This window comes from Alligator sinensis, unplaced genomic scaffold, assembly GCF_000455745.1.
Source record: "Alligator sinensis unplaced genomic scaffold, ASM45574v1 scaffold547_1, whole genome shotgun sequence".
NCBI lineage: Eukaryota > Metazoa > Chordata > Crocodylia > Alligatoridae > Alligator > Alligator sinensis.
This window is the reverse complement of record NW_005842217.1, coordinates 264,354-286,635: the sequence shown is the minus strand read 5'-3', so window position 1 is coordinate 286,635 and position 22,282 is coordinate 264,354.

Below are 22,282 nucleotides of genomic sequence, written 5' to 3'. Positions count from 1 at the left end.
AGGGCCAGGTGATTGCCCTACTTTTCTTGTCGAGTCACTGCTTGGTCCCATGGCATGTCCTGTGCAGTCACCGCCAGTCTTCAAGGTCACCTCTGTTTCTTCTATTAGAAAATAACAATACCAAATTAGTACCAGCTAAATCCCTTTGCCAGTCCCGGTGAACTTGCTTTTTTCCCCCTCCAGTGGCCTTTTTTTGTCACATTATATTAACCTGCAGAAAGAAAACGCACTTTAAATCTATGCCTTCTGTTGAGGAGAAAGTGTGCAGGTTGGGTTTTTTTTCTGAGATGATGTGCCCTTGAGCTGGTCCAGCGATGAGAGGAACCTTTTGCCAGTGCCCCCATCATGTTGCTTTCAGGCAAATGCCGAATATTTAAAGCTCATCTCTACTGCCAGGCTGAGCAAGGTGTGAGGGTCCCAGCGGGGTCCAGGGAAACTACTTAGAGTAAAAAGTTGGCCTTGCTTGAAGAAAACAGATTTAGGGATTGTCTCTTTGTTCTTGGTGTGTTTGATAGCTGGTAGTGTAAGCTCCTGGTTCATGGCCAGAGCCTTTGGCACTGCCCAAGAGTCTCAGTAGTAATTGGGCAAAGTCGGTTTCCCCCTGTTTCTTTCCTGCCTTTCGCCTACTAGCTTGAAATGTCTTCAGGATGGGGAATGTCTTGTGTGGAGTGTTTAGCTCGGTGGGGCATTGATCTGCGCTGGAGCCTCTAAGCACTGCTGTTACACAAAATAATAAGGGTAAGGCTGATGCATGGGAACCGTTTCTCCTTCATCCTTTCCCTCTTTACAGCATAGCTCTATGTTAATGGGTAGAAATGACTGGCAGGACCCTGCCCAGGGTGCTTGCTTTGTACTAAGGTACACCAAATAAGGAAAGATTTTCTATAATTAGCTAGCATCCGATAGACTTAATTAAGGCTGTAAGCTGAAATGTTCTCAGTTTGAGTGGATTGTCAGCTCGGGATGCTGGAAACAAAGGTACACGGAAACAAGGGGAAGGACAAGGAGTATCCTTAAATTCTCCTGTGACTCTAAACTATTATTGATGTAGGCTGAGAGAGACTGATATCACTTGGCTAGTTAGCAATTGCTCAAGATTTCAAGGGGCTAGGGAGGGCAGAGACGCCTATAAAATGTATGGTGTAATTCCTCCTTTTGTAGGAGGACATGTTTCTGGTGCTCAGGGAGGAAATAGAGTCTATTAGGTAACATAGATAGATAGATATTAGGTCTATTATATAGTCTATTAGATGTATAGTCTATTAGGTCTATTATATATAGTCTATTAGGATGGATAGATAGATAGATAGATATTAGGTCTATTATATATAGTCTATTAGATAGATAGATATTAGGTCTATTATATATAGTCTATTAGATAGATAGATATTAGGTCTATTATATATAGTCTATTAGGTAACATATATAGATATATTAGGTCTATTAGGGGATCTGGTTTCTAATCTCGTTCTCTACTACTTAACTGTTGCATAATTTGGGGCAGTCACCCCATCTTTATGGTATTCTTTCCCTGCATTTGTAAGCCCTTAAACAGTTTCTCTGTCTTGTTTGCTTGGATTGCAGGCTGTTTGGAGCAGGGACTGTCTCTGTGTATCTAGTTTTTTTAGCAAAAAATAAAAATAAATAATAATTAAAAATAAATTAATTAATAAATCTAACTATCTAGATATCTATCTAGATAGATATATCTATATCTATTAGATATAGATAGATAGATAGATATCTCGAATGTAGTGAAGTTTGATGATTATCTGTCTTTCAGCTTTGTGAAGTGCCCATCACTGTAGTCTTCCAGGTGATCTGCACGGGGAGGTCTCTACTAGATTTCACAAGACTTCTGCTTTGCTGCTTTTCCAGGTTACAGGAGGTCACCCAATGAGTTGTTAACTGCTACCCCGCTAAACGTGTTAGGCTGAGATGAATGTTATCCCCTTGTTAGTTTTTAATATTTTAGGAGCGTAGTCGCACATGTTTAAAGCTCAGTCACTGTTTATTTTAGACAGCAAGCTTCTTTCATTCTTTTATCAGAAGTGGCAATTTGCAAAGCCAGTTGGTGAACATTTGGGGTCACAGGAAGTGAAATTAGATTTCTAGCACTAGAGAGAAAGAGATGGAACTAATAATACATGACACTTGTATGGTGCTTCTTACAAAGCACTCTGGGGCTTACAAATGAAGAAGCAGCAGTACTGCATTATCTCCGTTTACAGACGGGGGAGAAATGCGGCAGAGAGGGGTAAAGTGACTTGCTATAGGCTGCATGATCAGTTATTGGCAGCTGATGCTAGAATCCAGGTCTCTTGAATCCCAGCCCTGTATTTTGATCTGCCAGACTGTGGAGGAGAGATGGCCAGGGGCTCTGTTGGAATGGATCGTAAAAGTCCCTTTTGTGCTTTTAATAGCATGGGATTAGGTGAAAAAGGAGAGCTTTTCACCCCAGGAATCTGCAAGTGTTGGCCACAGCTTGCACCAGTATCAGGAATTTCTCAGCAGAGTCCCTTCGGAGCAGTGCAGCTGTCCATGGGAAATGCATTTCCGTTACAGGAGACTTAGGCACAGCACATAGGTTCATAGTAAGAAAAGCAGTTGGGCAGGTCTTCTTTTCTGTTTTTGGGACACCCCTTCTGTGACCTGGATCTAGTCACTTAGCTTCACTTTTACCATCTGTAAAATGGGTCTAATAATATTTGGCAGTTTTGCTCTTACCTATAGTTTGCAAATGGCTTCGACAGCCTCGACTAAAAGGCATAAGGTAATATGAAGTTTGAAAACATGTAACAGAGGTGCAAGATGGAGAAAATGTGTGACCAGGAATTTGAACACCCTTTTCCAAAGTCAGGGAAACTGGAGGGGGGGACCTTCTGACTCAGTTAATCTTTAGGACCATACAGCTTGTTTGTCGTCTTCTAAGGCATGACCTTCAAAATTTCTCAAGCAAGGCACCTCTTTAGTCAGTATATTTCCCTTTTTATCAAAATTAATGATGGTCTACAAGTAACGATGCAATCTTGCTAGATCATTGAAGATACAATGAAATTTTGGAGTGCTATTAGGAGAGATATCAAATAGAAAATTGGCAAATCTTCAGCGCCCATTGACTTTAATTCATTACGCTCCTGCTGGGCTGCAAGAGGATGGTGAGTCTCTAAGGACAACTGGAAATTAGTATTTCATGTTTGGGGAGAGTAACTGCAAATGCTCGATCCTTTTCTGAAGCAAAGAATTCAGTTGTCTGGTTTTGGTTTCATAAAGTGCTTAGAAAACAGACTTCCTGCAAGCCCGAGAATGGAAAAGGACTCTAAATTCTTAACTCTTTGATAAGCTAGTTCTACATTATACCTGCCATTGGTTAGCACTGCATTGAAATCAAAGATAAAAGTTGTAATGTTAAGATGTGAGGGGCAAATCTGATTTTGCCATAATTTGGTCATTTGAATACATAGTCAGTGAAGGAGAAAGTGAGGCCCAGAGAGGAAAAGCTTGGTCATTTGAATACATAGTCAGTGAAGGAGGAAGTGAGGCCCAGGGAGGAAAAGATACTGGCCCAAGGTCAGATGATAGGTCAGTACTGTTAGGGTGACAATATTTGGATTTGGGGGAGCACTGGATTTGCAGCTGAAACCAGGCTTGTATCTGTGTCTCAGCAAAAGCTGCTGGTCACAAGGCAGAACGATGCATTAAAATACCTTTGCAAATGCTTAGGCAAGCAGTTTCCTAACAATGGGATGGTGTGTAGAATATATGGTGTAAGAAGAACAAGATGCAGCCCACCAGCTATCGCATGGAGTCAGGATTTAACATCACCTTAACAAGTAGCAGATCCAGTCCAAAGCACAGGTCTCTTGACTCCCCATTGAGTGCCTGCCTGCCAGCCCACCCTGACACAAAGCTGTTCTGGTAGGATTTTGTACCCCTTTTTGCAATGGCAAATTGGATCTGAAACATTCAGCAGTGCAGCTTTCTTCCTGGATGTACCTGCCCAGGCAGGAACAAGATGTATTTCTGATTGTCAAATAGACCTTTATAATGTAACTTCTCATTAATCTAATTTCCTTGGCTGTACTCTGAGGCGGGAGAGGAGCGGGAGATGCTTAAAAGTGCCTTCCAGTTCCTGTTTGTTCCCTGTGGGTGATCAGAATCCCAACTACGTTGAGGAGCAATATATAATATCCTGGGTTGTCTACTGCTCCTCGCCCTGTTGGGCTTGGGGACCCACACCAGACTGGCCTTGCGTGCTGGCTCTGCCATGGCCCCATGTGGCCCGCAGACTGGCCCAGTGATCCCATCCCCCAGGGCTGGCTGAGATAGATTTATTTTAACCCGGGGATGTCAACAATTTAATCAGATATCGGTGTAACTCGTTTAGACAGACCTACTTGAGCTAGCTTTAAACTTGCTATCCCCCGCTGACAGCTTGCCCTTCCCTCCCCGCCGGAGAGGCAGGGAAATCCGCGGGGTGTGTGCACGACACGCTGCTTCAGTTTAGGGCCCCTGCTTCATCTACACACACACCCAGACCCTAAGAGCTATGTAGCTTTGGCAACACATTGTCCTAGCTACTTTAAGCATTTTAGGGTCCTAGACAAGGCTTACAGCCTTCCTTAAAGCTCGTAGTACTATGGGCTGTACTGCCAGCTAGTTTAAAGCTACCTTGTATATGCCCTCATAAGGTGCAACCCCATGTTCAGCTTGCAGCACAGACATAGCCATAGCTTATTTTGCAAGTGCACAAACCCAGCAGTGGAGCCAACAGGGTCACTTAGGTTATGTCTGCACTGCTAGTTAGGACTGACATCAAGGCTGCCCCCAATCCTATACCTGCTGACCATCTACATTAAAAACACCCTTAGTTCAACCCGTAGAAGGAGTCTAATTGGACTTGGGCAGCTCTGAACTTCAGGGCTTGAAACGGAGCCTTTCTAATACTATCCCACTTTTCCCTGCAATGTGGTTGCTTCAGGCTGCAACCACAGGAGACTGATAGCAGTGAACCCTGTTTCTGGAATTTGGTTCGTCTCCATCCCTCACTTATTTTCCCAACTACCCATAAATTAGAGCCAAGTTCAGGTGGAGAGACGAGTAGGCTGCAGACTAGTTCCTATAAGGACTCTGCTCTTGTAGGATGGCTTTGGTATGGACTGCAAGGTCAGATATAGAGAATGAGTCTCAGCTCATGTGGTTCAGATAGATGGAGGTTGATCCTCAAGCTTAGTGAAGATATAACCATAGCTGTCTTCTTAGGTAGAACACAGGTTCCTGCGTGTTTACTATTGGTGCCAGGGAGTGAGAAGCAAAGCGGAGCTGGTTTGTAACTTTGGAAGGATTTTTTTGACTGAAAATACCATGTCGCTCAAAGGCAGACAAGGTTTTTTGGGTGAATCTGATATCTTTTATTAGAGCAACTTAAATAGTTGGAAAAGAATTTGTTCAGCATTTGGAAAATGAAGTTGGTCTAATAAAACCTATCAGATTCACCTAAAGAACCTTGTCTGTCGCTGTCCTTAGACTAGTATGGCTACAACCTACACCCTTGTTGCTCGAGTAATTTTTTCATGGGAAAAATTTAACTTCATTGCATTTTTTTTCTTTTCTTTCCCCACAACGAAGGTTGTAAATCTTGCGCTTGGCAGTGTAAGATAATCTAGGTCTCACCCTGATTTCCAATACTTAGCAATTTCCAGACAGCGGGAAGTTTTAATGCCGTGTGTGTGTGTGTGTGTGTGTGTGTGTGTGTGTGTGTGTGTGTGTGTGTGTGGGTGTGTGTGTGTGTGTGTGTGTTGGGGGGGCATTTTATTTCTTCTGCTCATTTACTTGCCCACTGATTTACAAGCTCCAGTCTGTCACAAATCTTTTGTGGCTAAATGGAAGGACTTCCCAGTCCAGGGTTGCCAACCATGCATTTTTCTGCCAGCACTAAATTCATAACAAAACCAAAGTGATCCCAGCTCTTCACAGCTTTAGGAAGCTTCGTTTTTCATTGCAAGGGAAGGGTCAGTTCAGGTCTCCCCATGTCAGAAACAGTTTGTCCCTTTGTTGCCTTGCCTAACCCACTGTGGCTTTTCACTCACCCTGGTGCCAGACAGGCTTTGTTTGGGGCATTTGCCACCTATTTGTGTCAGATTCTGGCTGCTGCAGGGCTGCAAACTGTGAGCGAGTGGGGAAAAAAAATTGAACTATTTCTAGATTTTGAAGAAACAGCTTTTCAGAAGCAGGGTCACCAGCCAGTCATGGAGGAAGATGACATTTTAGCTTCCAGAAATGTCCAAGGTTGATATTGCTGTCTGCTTATTCTTAATTTCTGGAGGGTCTGTTGTCATCCTCCATTCTGGTGCCTTCATGGTAAGGCCTATATGAAGTGACTGATGGGGGAATGTCACACTTTCTCTTTGAGGGGTGAGGGTCTGCCTGTAAATGAGGCTTTGGAAAGAAAGGAACCCCTCTCCTCCACTGCTGCCGTCTTTACTGCAGCCCAAACTCCTTTTTCCAATGTGATCTGGATTGCAGAGTCACTTGCCCTGGGAATTGTAATGAATTCTGTGATGAGATGACTGGCTCTGTGGATGCAGGGAGACCGGTGGATGTGATGTACCTTGACCTTTTGATACGGTCTCGCAAAACATTCTCCCAGGCAAGTTAAGGAAGTACGGGCTGGATGAATGGACTGGAAGGTGGATAGAAAACTGGCTGGTGCATCAGGCTCAGAGAGTAGTAATCAGTGGTTTGATGTCTAGTTGGCAGCTGGTGTCAAGTGGAGTTCCCCGGGGGTTGGTCATGGGGCCAGTTTTGTTCAATGTCTTCATCAATGACCTGGAAGATGACATAGAGTGCACCCTCAGCCAGAGCCGTCCCTAGAGGTGTGCAGGGCCCGGGGCATATCAGCCTGTGCAGGGCCAGGGGGTGGCGAGCGGGGGGCGGGGTGTATGGCACTGTCCATGGGGCACCCCAAAATGCTCCAATTTGCCGCTCACTAAGGGATGGCCCTGCCCTCAGCAAGTTTGCAGATGACACCAAGCTGGGGGGCAGTAGTAGACGCACTGAAGGGTAGGGCTAGGATTCAAAGTGACCTATATAAACTGGAGGATTGGGCCAAAAGGAATTTCTTAAAGTTCAACAAGGACAAATGCAAAGTCCTGCACTTAGGATGGAGCAATCCCATGCACCAGTACAGGCTGGGGGTTGGATTACTGGGCAGCAGCTCTGCAGAAAAGGACCTGGGGGTTACAGTGGACAATAAGCTGAATATGAGCCAGCAGTGTGCCCTTGTCGCAAACAAAGCTAATGGCATACCAGACAGCATTGGTAGGTGTTTTGGCAGTAGGTCAAGGGAAGTGATTATTTTCCTCTGTTCGGCACTGGTGAGGCCACATCTGGAGTCCTGTGTTCCGTTTTGGGGCCCCCGCTACAGAAAGGATGTGGACACATTGAAAAGAGTCCAGCAGAGAGTGACAAAAATGATTTGGGGGCTGGGGCACATGACTTAAGAGGAAAGACTGGGGGATCTTATTTAGGCTTATTTAGGAGACTGAGGGGGGATTTAATAGCAGCCTTCAACTACCTGAAGTGGGGTTGAGAGAGGATGGAGCTGGACTGTTCTCAGCGGTGGCAGATGACAGAACCAGGAACAACTGTCTCAAGTTGCAGCAAGGGAAGTTTTGGTTGGATATTAGGAAGTATTTTCTCACTAGGAGGGTAGAAAAGCACTAGAATAGGTTACCCAAAAAGGTGTTGCTCCATCCTTGTAGGTTTGCAGAACCCGGTTAGACGAAGCATTGGCTCAGCTGATCTACTTGGGGGTGGTCCTGCTTTGAGCAGAGGGTTGGACTAGGTGATCTCCTGAGGTCCCTGCCAACCCTCATTTATTATGATTTTATAAATGTGAATCTAGACTTATTCAAGAATCTTTCTTTTGGTTTTGACATGTGGAGAAAGGAAGGGGACATGCACAAAAGATGATGTCCCTTAGACTGGGCCTAGGACCGTAAATTAGGGTTCTGAATTTTACTTTCTTGAGTAAAGGAGGTGCTTGGCTTGAGTAAAGGAGGTCTTTCTGTAATGTAGCATGTTAAATAACAGTCCCTGCTTACTTCAGCTCTTCAGTTAACCGTGCAAAGGGGTGCTGACTCATGATGCGTGGCCTGGGAGAACCCTGCAGGGACATGCTTGAAGAAGCATCTCGTCAGTCTTGCATGTATGCTTCTTCTAGCTTTTAACAGCAGAATGACCGTCGTACACGGGGATTGCCAGGGAATGTATGGTGACCATTTGAGGCAGGAACAACGTTTTGTAACCACACTGAAACCAGATAGACACCAAAGACATCAAAATGGCCTTTAGACCAATGTTCTTCTTCATCAAGCCCTTGAGTTTGTCAATATTTGCTTGTCTCGCAGAGAGCAACAGTCTCCTCCTCCTGGAGGAACCGGTAATATTCTGTAGCCTCTACTGTGCCTGTGGTTATCTTGGGTTAAATGGTCTCTTCTAAGCCAGGCCTGATGTACTGGCCTCGCTAGAGTCGGTGGAGGAATCTAGGAGTTGATTTATCCCTAGAACATCAGGCAAAGACATGCTTCTTTATTATCAGGCAGATGCACAATGTCCTCATTTTGCTCCCATCTATTTCTTGTGCACAAAACATATTTACTGTGGCCGACACAACAGAGAGGGGAATTGTTTGAAAATGGAGATACTCCCACGCCATTCAAATATTTATGGAGAGAGCCTGTAATAGCAGGTGAAATCCTCATTTGTTGTGCAGATTTGTACTGTCTATACATATTTATATGCTATCAGCTGCAGTTTATCACTGCTAGATAGCATTCTCTTGTCTTAATCCTACTTCTACAGTTAATGGCCTGTGTGTTCGTTTTCTTCCCAGCTTAGAAGCAGAGTAAACACACATTTCTCAATTTTGCATCTAATCACCCAAATGCCTGTGAATCACAGAAACTCACTGGGTAAGGGGAGGGAATGTAATTATTATTATTTTTTAAAATAAAACCCATCCTGGTGAGTTGTCATTTTTTGGGCTGCTGATCATAATGGCTTAAGTGCGATCTTGGCTTATTCTTCCCACTTCTGTTACAAATTGGCACCAGGCAGGCAATATACAGCTTGCAAATGGCCAAAATGCAAATAGCAATGACAAAAGATCAGCCTCAGTTGTCTGCATCTCCCTTGTTTTCCTTTGCCCTTTCTCCATGTGTCTTTACTTAATCAGGAGACAAGCCCCTCATTAGACTTTGCAGAGCCATATCCTCTCTTGTATCCATCTTTTTTGCCTACATATGCAGTGATGGTTGCAAACTGCTCCCCTCTAGCACTGGCTGGACTGGCAGCCTCTTGCGACTCCCTTGGTCTTTGGAGGCAACTAGCTGATACAAACATACCCATCTTTGCAGGCTCTTTTGCCCCATATTTATCTGTTTGTGTAATAGTTGTCTCATCACAATCCTAGATGGTGTGAGTGGTTTCATTCAGGGTTGAGTTGCTTTCCTTGTTGAGATGAGCATCAGGAGGAAAATATTTTTGCAGGTGCTGATACATTATGGGAAAGAACCTTTTTTTTCCTGTTCATTTTGGCCTCTGCTTCCCTACCCTTCCCTTGCCCCAAATTTAGTCTGTCCACAGGATTGAAAACTCCTTGGGACAAGGCCTGTGTTCTTAAGTGTGTGGAGAGCACCTAGCACAAGGGAGCATGGAGATATGGTAGGTATCATTAGAAGTTACCATAATGTTAATGAATCTGAGCTCTGAGACCAGTTGTGTTAACAGCAAAGCTCCCACTTGCTTCACTGGTACAGGGTCAAACCCTGTGAGGCAGGATGCTATTATTAGGGATCTACCCAAGCCACGGTGAGCGAAAGCAATTTTTGTGGGCCGCTTGCAGGACACAGAGCCGATTTTGCGGCCTCTTTGCAGTGAGCCCATCCTCACCGCTGATTGGCCAAGATAGCTGTTATTGTGCAGCCCCACCCCTCAACCACTGATCATGAGCCTTGCCCCTTGCCACTGCCAACCAGAACAGGGCAAGGCTGCACAACATGCAGGCATCTCAGCCAATTGGAGTCCCCAGTACTGTTTTTTGGTGAGAGGGACTTCTTCCACATCTATGATACCGAATGCATCCTTGATATGGGGCGAATAAGGGCTCACGGGGTTCATGGTCTCAGCTGTGGCTACTGCTCTTGCTGGGTCTGCTCTTTCTGCAGCAAGAGGAAGTTAATATTGACATGATTATCCAGAAGTCACAGCTGTGACTATCGCACCTTGTCATCGGTGATGGACAGGTCTGGGGAAATGAACTTTAAGTACTGTTGTTGCAGATGTACAGTTCTGGCAGGTTCTGCCTCTGCATGGCTTGTGAGTCGGAGAAACTTGGGTAGCAGAGAGAAGCCCACAACAGCACGCAACCGCCTACTGTTTTCAGAAGCGAGCTGAAAATGGTTGATGCAAGCAAACTAAAATTTAAGAGGCTTCGAATATGAAACATGCTTGAATACACCCAACTTTAGGCAGTGGAATTTAAAAGAGAGAGGCAGGAAATTATTAACATGTTGTATAAACTGTCAGCACAGCTGAACATCAGCTGGAAACCAAGTAGTTGATATACCGAACTTAGACACCTGGCCGTCATATAGTTTGCACAAGGTGAAAAGTAGCAGCTGGCTTTGAACTTACCACTACCTTCTGTTGTACGGAGTAGGAGGTGTCACACTTTGTATTACAGGGACTCTATTGCTAATAAGGATTCTCATTTTTCATAGATTCATAGACATTAGGGCTGGAAGGGACCCCGGAAGATCATCGAGTCCAGCCCCCTGCCCAAGGGCGGGAAGTCAGCAGGGGTCATAGGATCCCAGCAAGATAAACATCCAAATGTCTCTTGAAGGTGTTCAAAGTAGATGCTTGAACCACCTCTGGCGGCAGTCTATTCCAGACCTTGGGGGCTCGGACAGTAAATAAGTTCGTCCTTATGTCCAGCCTGAAACGGCCATGGAGGAGTCTGTGACTGTTCGACCTTGTCATCCCTTGGGGCGCTCTGGTGAACAGACGTTCCCCCAGATCCTGTTGAGCACCCCTTATAAACTTATAGGTGGCCACCAGATCACCCCTGAGCCTGCGCTTTTCCAGGCTGAAGAGTCCCATGGCTCTCAGCCCGTCATCGTAAGGTCTGTTTTCCTGACCTCTGATCATGCATGTGGCTCTCCTCTGCATTCTCTCAAGCTTCTCCACATCCTTTTTGAATTGTGGAGTCCAAAACTGGATGCAGTACTCCAGCTGTGGCCTCACCAAGGGCGAGTACAATGGGAGAAGGACATCCGGGGATTTGCTTGAGAAGCATCTATGGATGCAAGCCAGCATTTTGCTCGCATTACTTGCCGCAGCATCGCATTGAAGGCTCACGTTCATCTTGTGGTCAGTGATGACCCCAATTCCCTATTGTCCGTAGTGCTAACCAGCTAGTAGGGGCAGAAGTATTGGACCAGGAAGATGCCTGTTCTGCTCCTTTGGTCTCCTTGCATTTCCAGGTGGCCCAGGTTTGTCATTCTGTGCTCTGACCCACCTCTCTGCACAGCATTGTTACCAAACTACTTTCTGCCAGCTAGTTATTAGGGCTGTGCGAAATGGCACTGTTCCATTCCGACTTCAGTTTTGAGGTCTGGACCGAACAGTGTTTTGTATCGAATATCATTTGGAGTCGAAACAGCCTGACTGTTTTGATTTGTCGAAAGAGTGAGGCTGTTTTCACCCTGTTTCGACCGTTTTGCCGGACCATGGGGCTGGGGAAAGGAACTCAGCGCAGTTGGGCTGAGTTCCCAACCCCAGGTAGGGGTGGGAAGTCAGTCCAGCGGGGCTGACTCCCCAAATCACGCTGGGGATGGGAAAGCAGCCCAGCTGGGCTGCCTTGCCATCCCTCACACTAGATCGTGCTGGGGGTGGGGAAGCAGCCCAGGTGGGCTGCCTCTCCATCCCCTGTGCTATCTAGCGCAGGGGCAGCCCATCCCCGAATCTAATGTGGGATCTTGCCGGATCTTGCGCCGGGGATGGGAAGTCAGCCCAGCTGGAGTGACTTCCCATTCCCAGCGCTATGGTTGAAATGTTTCGACTTTTGAAATATTTTGGCTAGCCTCGTTTTGTTTTAAGGCTATTTCGACGGCCTTTGTTTCATTTTGATTTTGCTGTTTTGACCTCGAAATTAGTCGAAACAGTGTCAAAATGAAACAGCCATTGACATTTCGCACAGCCCTGCTAGTTATGGACATTTTGGTGTAGGAGAGGGGGTAATTTAGGGGTGCTGGAAGCCTGGCTACCCTGTGGCAGCACTACTAAGCGATAGATCATGTAGTACAGTGGTTGTGCTAGTAATGTGAGGACAGAGGGAGTAGAAGATATGTGCTGCTCACTTGTAGGCTTAAATTGCCCCTGTGCTTTTGTGTCGTGCACTGTGTGTATGGGAGCTGTACCTGTCTCACAACGAAGTACTTTTTAAATTAATTTCATTATTCTGTTTGCGCAGCTGATCTTTATATAGGCAAACCCAGTTTTAGCTGCACTCCAGGTACTGCAGGGAGAAACGCATGGTAATTTGGACAAATCAAAACTAAAGGTGCTTTTAGGATAGAAAATGGCTCTAAATGAAACCATTATAAAACCATTAAGTAGAAATGGAAGGAAAACTAGAGGCATTAAAGAGGACTTAAATTGACACTTACCCCAAACTGCTTTAAATTGTTGATCAGAATGATTTAAAGAAATATCTTGAATGTAACTGAACTGGGGTTAAAAAAAAGAGAAAGGGAGGGGAAAAGAAAAACATTTGTAGCGGTGCCCCGAAGGGAATAATATTCTCCTTTGACGTTATTGATTGCACAGTGCATATTCTCCTGGCTAGAAACATAATTAACCATTCTGTCATGCCCACTAGATGGAACTGGCTGTCAAAATCTTTTCAAACTGACATTTTGTTGTTGCAAAAAGGAAATAGCCATGCACAATAAAAAAAGACCTTTTGCATCGCACGCTGTATATGCCTAATTGAATATACTCTCGTTACACGAGTTGCCTGGTTCTCCTTATTGGTGTGTACGGTTACTGTAGACTGACCCCACGTCCTTTCACTCAATTTTCTTATTCAGACCACTTAAACTTTCCTTAGATGTGAAGGCTCAGAAATCATTCAGCACTATCTCTTCTTAGGATAGCAGATGCTGGAAAGGAACCTGTTTGACTTATGCTGCCTTTGCATCGCCTTGCTGTTGACTTGATTTAGGGTCTCTGGGAAAAGCGTGTGTGTTTCCAGTCATGACTCTTAATTTACTATTCTTGTAATACAATGCTTACCTATTGAAAATGAAGTCGGGCAGCTTGCTCCATGTGTTTCTGGGAGCGCACTGGCACTGCAGGATTTAAAACTGGTAGTGGCTTTGACTATAGCAATAGACATTTTATAGGCCCCGTGCGAATCATAAAAATAATACTTAGCACTTGTATGGCACTGTCCATCCAAAGATTACAGACTGCTTCTCCAGCATTTATTGGCCTGCTCAGCACCCCTGCGAGGTACATATGGTTGGTATTGTCGCTCTGCTTTATAAATTGAGGGAAATGGTGGCTCTGAAATTATAACCATGAACTTACGACACCCTCACTTTGCCTTTAAACACAAACCCAGACTGCTTCTTAGGTGTAGAAGATCAAATAGGCCTGTCGAGTTTCTATGTGGAAGGCTTTGGTTTGGGGGTTTTGCTGTTGATGGAAACCTTGAACTTTTTGATGGAATAGAAATTGCCTTGGTAAAATTTCCATTTAATTGAAAAGGTACGTGTGCTGTTAGGGAGAGAAAGTTAATGAAAATGTCTTGATTGTTTTTCTGGTCTCCTGTTTAGTGTGTATTTGAAGCTGCTAGGTATGATTAAGCAGAGGCTTGTAGTGAGCCCACCATCAGCATGCTGATCTCTTCCATCTGACCTGAGCCCCGGGGTCCTTTCCCAGTGCCTGGATGTAGTTGGGAGATTGGAATTGAAACCGAATTGAGACAAGGGGAGATGGGATGGTGGGAGGCACATTGCTTGACTTGGGAAGGTGGTGGGGATTAAGACAGCTATCATTGATGCAGTTCAGCCCCACTTTATCACTCAGCTTTGAGGGTATTCCTGTATCCTAACCTGTACTTAGGTCTTCAGGTAGCAGCAGTGACTAGGGGTGCCGTTCACCACCTCCATCTGGTAAAAGAAAGGCGTTGCAGCCTTCTCAGAGTTAGACCTGGCCACCACCATCCATGCCTTTGTAACCTTGAGGCTGGACTACAGCCTGCCTTCTTATCGGGGTGGTCTGCACTGGCTTCCAGAAGCTTTCTGGACACAATTCAGGGTGCTGGTTTTGACCTGTAATGGCACATCCCTACATGCAGGGGCATACGCTTGCAGCAGCAAAATTTGTAGCAGCACAAATTCATGCTTCTACTTTTTGCCTCGGTGCACACCCCTGCACGTGCACTTTGGTGTAGGGCTAATTGTCCCACTTCAGGGACACTGCCCTTTCCCCACTCATCCTTGCTCCCAGGGTGCTGGAGGAGCCGGGGGACAATTAAAGGAGTGGAGATGCTCTGGCTGGCACTGCACTGCTTTTTTTCTGCGCCCTTTTTTTGCTACTTGTATTTCCTGGTAGCAAAATTTGCCCCTGCATGGCAGGTTTGCAACACGGAGCATGTTTTAACATTCTGAGTGTGCGAGCTGTGGTGCTGCAAAGAAGTTTGTGGTGCTACAAACTGCATGTGGCTGCACATCTGGAAGTGGCCTAAGGCTCTAAATGATTTGGGCTTCATGTACTTCAGGAACTGCCTTCTTCCATCTTAAACCCTAACGCACCTTAATTTAGCTGGGTTCATCTAGACCCAGCCCTCTTTCCTGCCTATGCAGGGGGTCGGACTCGATGATCTATTGAGGTCCCTTCCGACCCTAACATCTATGAATCTATGAAACTCAGCTGAGAGCAAGCTCCTGCAAGTACCATCAGTGTGCCAGGTTCACCTGGCAAAAACATGTGGCAGTTCATTCCCAGTAGTCACACCTCAGCTCTGCAACCACCGTGCCCTCTCCAGGCTCATTAGAGCCCAAGTTTGGACGTCTTCTGGAAGCACCATAAGATCTTCCTATTTAGGCAGGTGCTCAGCAAGTAAGGCCGAGGTGGGATGTTGTTCAGGGGTGTTTTGTTTTACATTTTATTTTAATATTCAACTTGCTTGTATAAGTTGTTTTGTGTCTTGCTGGAAGCAGTCCTGACTCTTTTTGGGAAAGGCAATGTATAAATCTAATACATAACTAAATCAAGTAAGATATGTAGCCAAACTATGTTAATGAACCCTAATATTTAGAGATTGGCTACTTTGTGTGTCTGAGTTGTCACCTGGAAAATACTGACTTTTACATGACTTGTGTTAACAGTGAGAAATACATGTGGATTCATTCTTCTCAGTACAACTTGGATTAACTGGCTTTATGCCCTGGATTTATTCACCCATCTTTTCTGTAGTAGTCTTTGGTTTGTTCTTCTATTTAATAACAATATAGTTCCAATCTGCTTTAAAGGGCCGTGCTAGACATTGCACTTAAAACACATTATATTTAGTTTGCAGTAAGCATTAATACGACTTCTAAAGTTTTTGGAGAAGGTGCAGGTTAATGTTTCCGACTATGATCTAATCATAGTACTGCAGTGAAGCCTTGAACCTCTTCCAGGCAATCCCAGGGCTGAGACCAAAAATCATCTGATTGAACCAGCTCCTATGTGGTGGAGGGGTGGATGCTGGTGTTGCTCCCAGTCCCTCACTGCACTGGAGCCTTACATGGAATCGCACCAGAGGCTAGTTCAGGATGCTGGTGTAATCCCAGGGCTGAGACTGAAAACCAGTTGATTTTTGGTTCTCAGTCCAGGGACCTACTGGAGCCAGTTGGAGACTCCTGTGCACCTCTGGAACTCAGTTGAGTTAACTGCACGGGTTAACCGCAGCATCCAAGTGTTCAACGTGCTACATGCTCTCCTGTCGTAGCAAAGTTATGTCTTTCCGAGGCATGTTGACCAACACATGTTGAGCAGTCCCATGTTAACTCAACACGTGTTGCTCAATATGCCTCGGAAAGGCATAACTTTGCTACGATAGGAGAGCATGTAGCATGCTGAACACTTGGATGCTAGCATTTTAAGTGTACTTAACCCATGCTAAGTGTAAGCTGTGACAAGGACTTTGGCCTCTTTTCTTCCACTTGCACATACTACATGACTTGTATAAGCATGTCTTACTCACAAGTATTGTTAATGTAGTTTTTTCAGTTTGTGCCACAAGACATTTTACTATACACGCTGACTGGAAAAGGAACAGCCCTGTCTATTAATCTAGTTCCTCCCAGTTTTCCTAGAAACGTATTAGAAAGAGTAATCTTTTTTCTTTTTTTTTTTTTGGGGGGGGGGGGGGGAATTGTTCCCCCCCCTTTCTCCTTTTCCACTCCCTCCGTCCCTTTTCTGTCCCTGGTCCCCCACCTCTGTAGGTAGAGACAAAGATTAGCGTAGATGATGATGTTAGCTGCAACCTAAGGCAAGCTGGCCACTGCTGAGAACAGTTGCATTTGTCCTGCAATAAAGAAGGGAGAGTACAGAACGATAAATTAAGGACTGACCAGAGGAAGTGGGCAATGTTTTGTCTTTGGGTTTTCTAAGGTCTTAATGCTCCAAGCTTTGGTTGCATTCACACTGAATTTGGAAATCATGGCATCTCCTCTTTCTGTAATTCTGTCACACTGAACAATGGTAGTAATAGTCCATATTTCTGTGGTGCCATTTAACAGGATAGGTGGCTCATGTAGCAGGCACCGAGCTAAGACTTGGGAGATCAGGGTACAGTTCCTGGTTCTGCCTTAAGTGACTTGCCCCAGGCCAGAGATCATTAAATCTTTTATTTTGCCTCGGGTCACTATGGATAAAATGGAAAGATAATTTGTTCCAAGCATTTTGTGTTGCCTGTTCAAACTGTGAGATTTTTTCAAGGCTAGGAATATAGTTGCTTTTTGTAGCCCCTAGCACAGGGGTAGGCAACCCCCGGTGCATGTGTCAAAGCATGACACATGAAGGAGTTTTACTTGGTACGTGCACCTGGGGGCGGACGGCAGGGAAGGTGCTGGGGCTGCACTACCGCAACAAGGACTGGACCCCTCAAGGCCCCCTACACTGTTCACCCCTGGCACGCCAACCTCTTACAAGTTGGCGTTGCAGGTGTTTTTGGCACTCAGCCCAAAAACATTGCCAACCCCTGACCTAGCAAATAGTAAGTCTGTGCAAAATGGCTCGTATTCACTTCAGATTCAGATTCAGCCGATTTGGGGGACAGTGATTTGATTCGGCGATTCGAATCACTGTCCCAATTTGATTCGGAGATTTGGCTGCAGCGAATGTCGTTTGCTTCCCTACGCGTTCAGTAATGTTTCGATATATATTTTTAAGAGTGTTCTGCTGTATGTGGCTTGCTTGCTTTTCCTCATTCACAATTAATATAATTTTGAGCAAAGTTAGAAAAACACCTAAAACTGCCACATTTAAGCTGACACGACTGAACTGTGCTTGATCTCCATCCAGGTCAGCTCTGGTTTCTTGAATCTCTGAAGATTTGGTTTGCCTGTTCATTTGTAGCATGCCTTGGAACAGGAGAAGAAAAACACCTAAAACTGCCACATTTAAGCTGACACGACTGAACTGTGCTTGGTCTCCATCCAGGTCAGCTCTGGTTTCTTGAATCTCTGAAGATTTGGTTTGCCTGTTCATTTGTAGCATGCCTTGGAACAGGAGATGTTACTGCCCAAGTTTGGTACAGCTTGGCTTCCATCTCCAAGACAACATGGAAAAAACGAGCAAAAGAAATGGAAATAACAGTCTAAGTCTGTGTTTCTTGTGCTCATTTGGTTTCAGGATGTGAAATATGAGATTTATTGATAGTTGATGCTCAGTGTTTGCTCAATCAATTGATCTGCCTGGCTGGTTGTCTGTCTACAAGCTTTTGGGAAGGTCTGATATATCTGGTGTGGCTGTTCAGACTTTAGACCCTATAAATAACACTTTTCTAACAGGGATTCATCCAGAACCCATTTTAAACGAACACAGAAATTCATCTAGCCTAGAAATTTATGAGCCTTGTAACTGTCCCAAGAGGTAATTATTTAATGAAGTCTTCATCAGTGTCAGGCAGGTAAGCAGAGGACTCTTGGCTTGATTGATTGTGCTCAATATGGAGAAGAGAGGGAAGTGAAGGTGTTTCCAGTGCTGGAAGGTTTTGTCTCTGTTTCCAGTGCCATAGGTTTTGTTTCTGTTTTTCAGTTTTGACTGAAATGTTTTCAAAGCTTTAGGCTGGGTTTCATAAAGAGCCTAAGGAATGCATGGTTCCCATTAGGGGTGTGCAAAGCGGGCCCTATTTGATTTGGATTCGGATTCAGCCCGAATCAGGGACAGCGATTCGATTAGTTGATTCGGACCACTGTCCCTGAGTCGATTCGGATGAATCCGAATCTGAAGATTTGGTGCTGATTTGGAGATCAGCGATTCAGACATAGACACAGCTTTCAAAGTTTTTTCTACATACCTCAAGGTACCAGCGCGGCTCATGAATGCTGTGATGCTGGGGTGCATGGAGCGTCCCACAGGAGTGCCGGGGGGGCCTTCCACATTCTCGGCGGTGTACAGAAGTGGACTGGAAGTACTTCTGATCCAATTCCAGGTCTGCCGGGGTGTGTGTGGGGGGCCCCCCTATGCCCGTCCGGCTCGGCGATAGGGCATGGGGGGAACCTTGGGTGCCCCCCCCATAACCAGGAGGCACCAGTCACTGAGCCAGGGGGCGGGGGGGTGGGTGGAGACCAGGCACGCTTCCCGGTGGACCCAGAGGTGGCCCGGAAGTGCTTCGGGTCCACTTCCGGGTCTGCTATCGAGCGCACTGGGGAGCCCCCCGTGCTTCTGTGGGATGCTCCATGCACCCCAGCATCGCAGCGCTCATGAACCCCTGCTACCTAGAGGTATGTAGAAAAAACCTTTTAAAGTTGTGTCTATGTCCGAATCTCTGAATCTCTCCAAATCGATTCAGAGGGTTCCAATTCGACTCGGAAAGATTAAAGGGTCCTTTGATGCGATTCAGATTTGGAGATTCAGCCACCGAATTGGGCCAAATCTCCGCTGAATCAAATCAGGGACTGAAGCTTCGCACAGCCCTAGTTCCCATTATATTCCATTGCAAATTCCAGCCTTCGTGCAGGAAGCAGGCTGCTTTGCTGGCTCACAGAGGCATGTTATCACAGCCCCAGTCTAATCAAAACCTGCATTGCTTTGCTATTTTGAAATGGGCTCCATGAAGTCCTGTTTCCCATCCCCCAAGGCACAGATTATTATATAAGCCGCGCCAACCAATAGTTTTTGCAACTGCACTTGAAACATCAAACAAACGGCACGGATCAGCTCCATTATAGTAATTTGCTTGCATTAGGTTTTGTATCCATCATCAATACATGAAAGAGGATATTACTCTAGTACTTGGGGAACTGCCTTTGCATTTAGGGAGGGAAAGGAGGACATTAGGGGCTAGATTTGCAGCTGATGTAAATCATTGCACTTTCATTTAAGTCAGTGCAATGACTTTAACCTGTGTTCCTAAAAATTTTTGACATCCTATTGGAAGACCATTGAGATCCTGGGTAAGACCTTCCACATCGTATTCCTGAGCAGTTGTGTGTACCCGAGACAAAAAGCGGTGTGCTGCCTTACTTTGATTTAGGATAGATTAGTGGTTGCTGTAATTGCTCTTTATGGTTTAGCAAGGTTGTCCTACAAGTGGCGCTACGCAAGGAGAAAAAAGTAAGAAGCAAGTAGTTACAGCAGTAAGAGGATCTTCTTGTACAATAGAACATATATCTTTAGCTGTAGCTGCTGCCTCTTGAAAAAAACTGGTTAATTGAACAGTAGTGGTGTAATTTCCCAATATGCCATCCTGATAGCATGCCTCTCTGAACTATAGGGACCTTTCAAGGTGAGAATGGATAGCTCAGGCTCCATGGCTCATTCTGTCCTTGGAGTTTTCTCTGATCCGACTCACAAGAGTGCCAATTGTCAGGGTGTGATTTTTGGAAACACTGATACCTATCTGCTGAGAATTGCACAGAGATCACAGCTCATTTCCTAGGGACTGCTGAAAAGTAACCAGAGCTGGATGAAATCGTTCGGCTTTTCAAAAACGTTCAAATTGTTTTGAACGTTCAAACATTGATTAAAGTTTTGTTTCCTGCCTTTTTTTAATGACCTGTGGTAATAACTTTTTTGGTCCCTAACAAGCCGTGGCTGGATTTGAACAGCGAAGGGTACCATTTGTTTTATCTGCTCCTATGAGCGTTCCTGTCTGTCTCGAGGCTGATAACATTTATTTTTGCAAAATACATTTGGGGTTTTTTCTGTTTTTAATTAAATGGTTTATTTTGTTGTTTAAGCTATGATTTGTTCTTTTTAAAAATAAACCTCTTTAAAATGACATCTGCATTTCCTGCAAAATATATTATGGCATGGCATTTTATAATCTTTTAGAACATTAAAACTAAATATGTTAGATCCGCGGCTCATTGAAATCTGGTCTGATTAAAAATGAGAGGAGTGGGGATCACATCTGCTAGTGTAAAAAGTTTGAAGGATAGGCCAGCTAAGTGGTGTAAGGGGCAAAGGAGTCTAGAAGAGTGTATTTTAAAGAAACCTTACTGACGGTTCAGGAGCAAACAATCCCGATGCGCAAGTATGGCAGAAGACCAGCTTGCCTTAGCAGGGAACACTTCAGTGGGCTAAAATACAAAAAGAAAGCTTGCAAGTGGAAACTCGCACAAACAACTTGAGAGGAGTATAAGAATATTACTTGGGCATGCAGAGATGAAATCAGGACGGCCAAAGAGCAGTTGGAGTTGCAGCTAGCAAAGGACATGAAGGGTAACAAGAAGGGTTTCTACAGGTATGTCAGCAACTAAAGGAAAATCAGGGAAAGTGTGGGTCCCTTACTGAATGGGGGAGGCAGCCTAGCCACAGATGATGTGCAAAGGCTTAATGAAGTGCTCAATGCCCTTTCTACCTTGGTGTTTACAGACAAGGTCAGCTCCCAGACTACTGCACCTGGCACCACAGTTTGGGGAGGGGGTGAGCAGCCAACAGCGGTGAAAGAACAGGTTAGGGACTAGTTAGAAATGTTGGATGTGTACAAGTCCATGGGGCCAGACGCGATGCAGCAAGGGTGCTGAGGGAGTTGCAAAGCCACTGGCCATTATCTTTGAAAACTTGTGGCAATTGGGAGAGGTCCCAGATGCTTGGAAAAGGGAAAACATAGTATTCATATTTAAGAAAGTGAAGAAGGAGGATCCGGGGAGCTGCAGACGAGTCAGTCTCACCTCAGTCCCTGGAAAAATCATGGAGCAGGTCCTCAAGGAATCCATTTCTAAGCACTTGGAGGAGAAGAAGGTGATCAGGAACAGTCAGCATGGATTCACCAGGGGCAAGTCATGCCTGACCAACCTGACTGCCTTCTATGATGAGATAACTGGCTCTGTGGCTGCAGGGAAACCAGTGGATGTGGTATACCCTAACTTTAGTAAGGCCTTTGATGCAGCCTCCTATAACATGCTCACGAGCAAGCTAAGGAAGTACAGGCTGGATGAATGGACTGTAAGGTTGCTAGAAGACTGTCTGCAACATTGGGCTCAGAGGGTAGTAATCAATGGTTCAATGTCTAGTTTGCAGCTGGTATCAAGTGGAGTGTCTCAGGGGTTGATCCTGGGGCTGGTTTTGTTCCAGTATCTTCATCAATAAATTAGAAGATGGGATGCAGTGCACCCTCAGCAAAAGTTTGCAAAGGATACCAAGCTGGGAGGAGTAGTAGATACACTGGTGAGTAGGGGTAGGATTCAGAGAGACCTAAATAAATTGGAGGATTGGACCAAAAAAAATCTCATGAGGTTCAATAAGGATAAGTGCAAAGGACAGAACAACCTCGTGCACTGGTACAGGCTGGGAGCTGACTGCTAAGTAACAGCTCCGCAGAAAAGGACCTGGGGGTGACAGTAGACAGTAAGCTGAATATAAGCCAACAGTGTGCCCTTGTTGCCAAGAAGGCTGCATTGGTGGGTGTGTTACCAGTAGGTCCAGGGAAGTGATTATTCCCCTCTATTCAGCACTGGCGAGGCCACATCTGGAGTATTGTGTCCAGTTT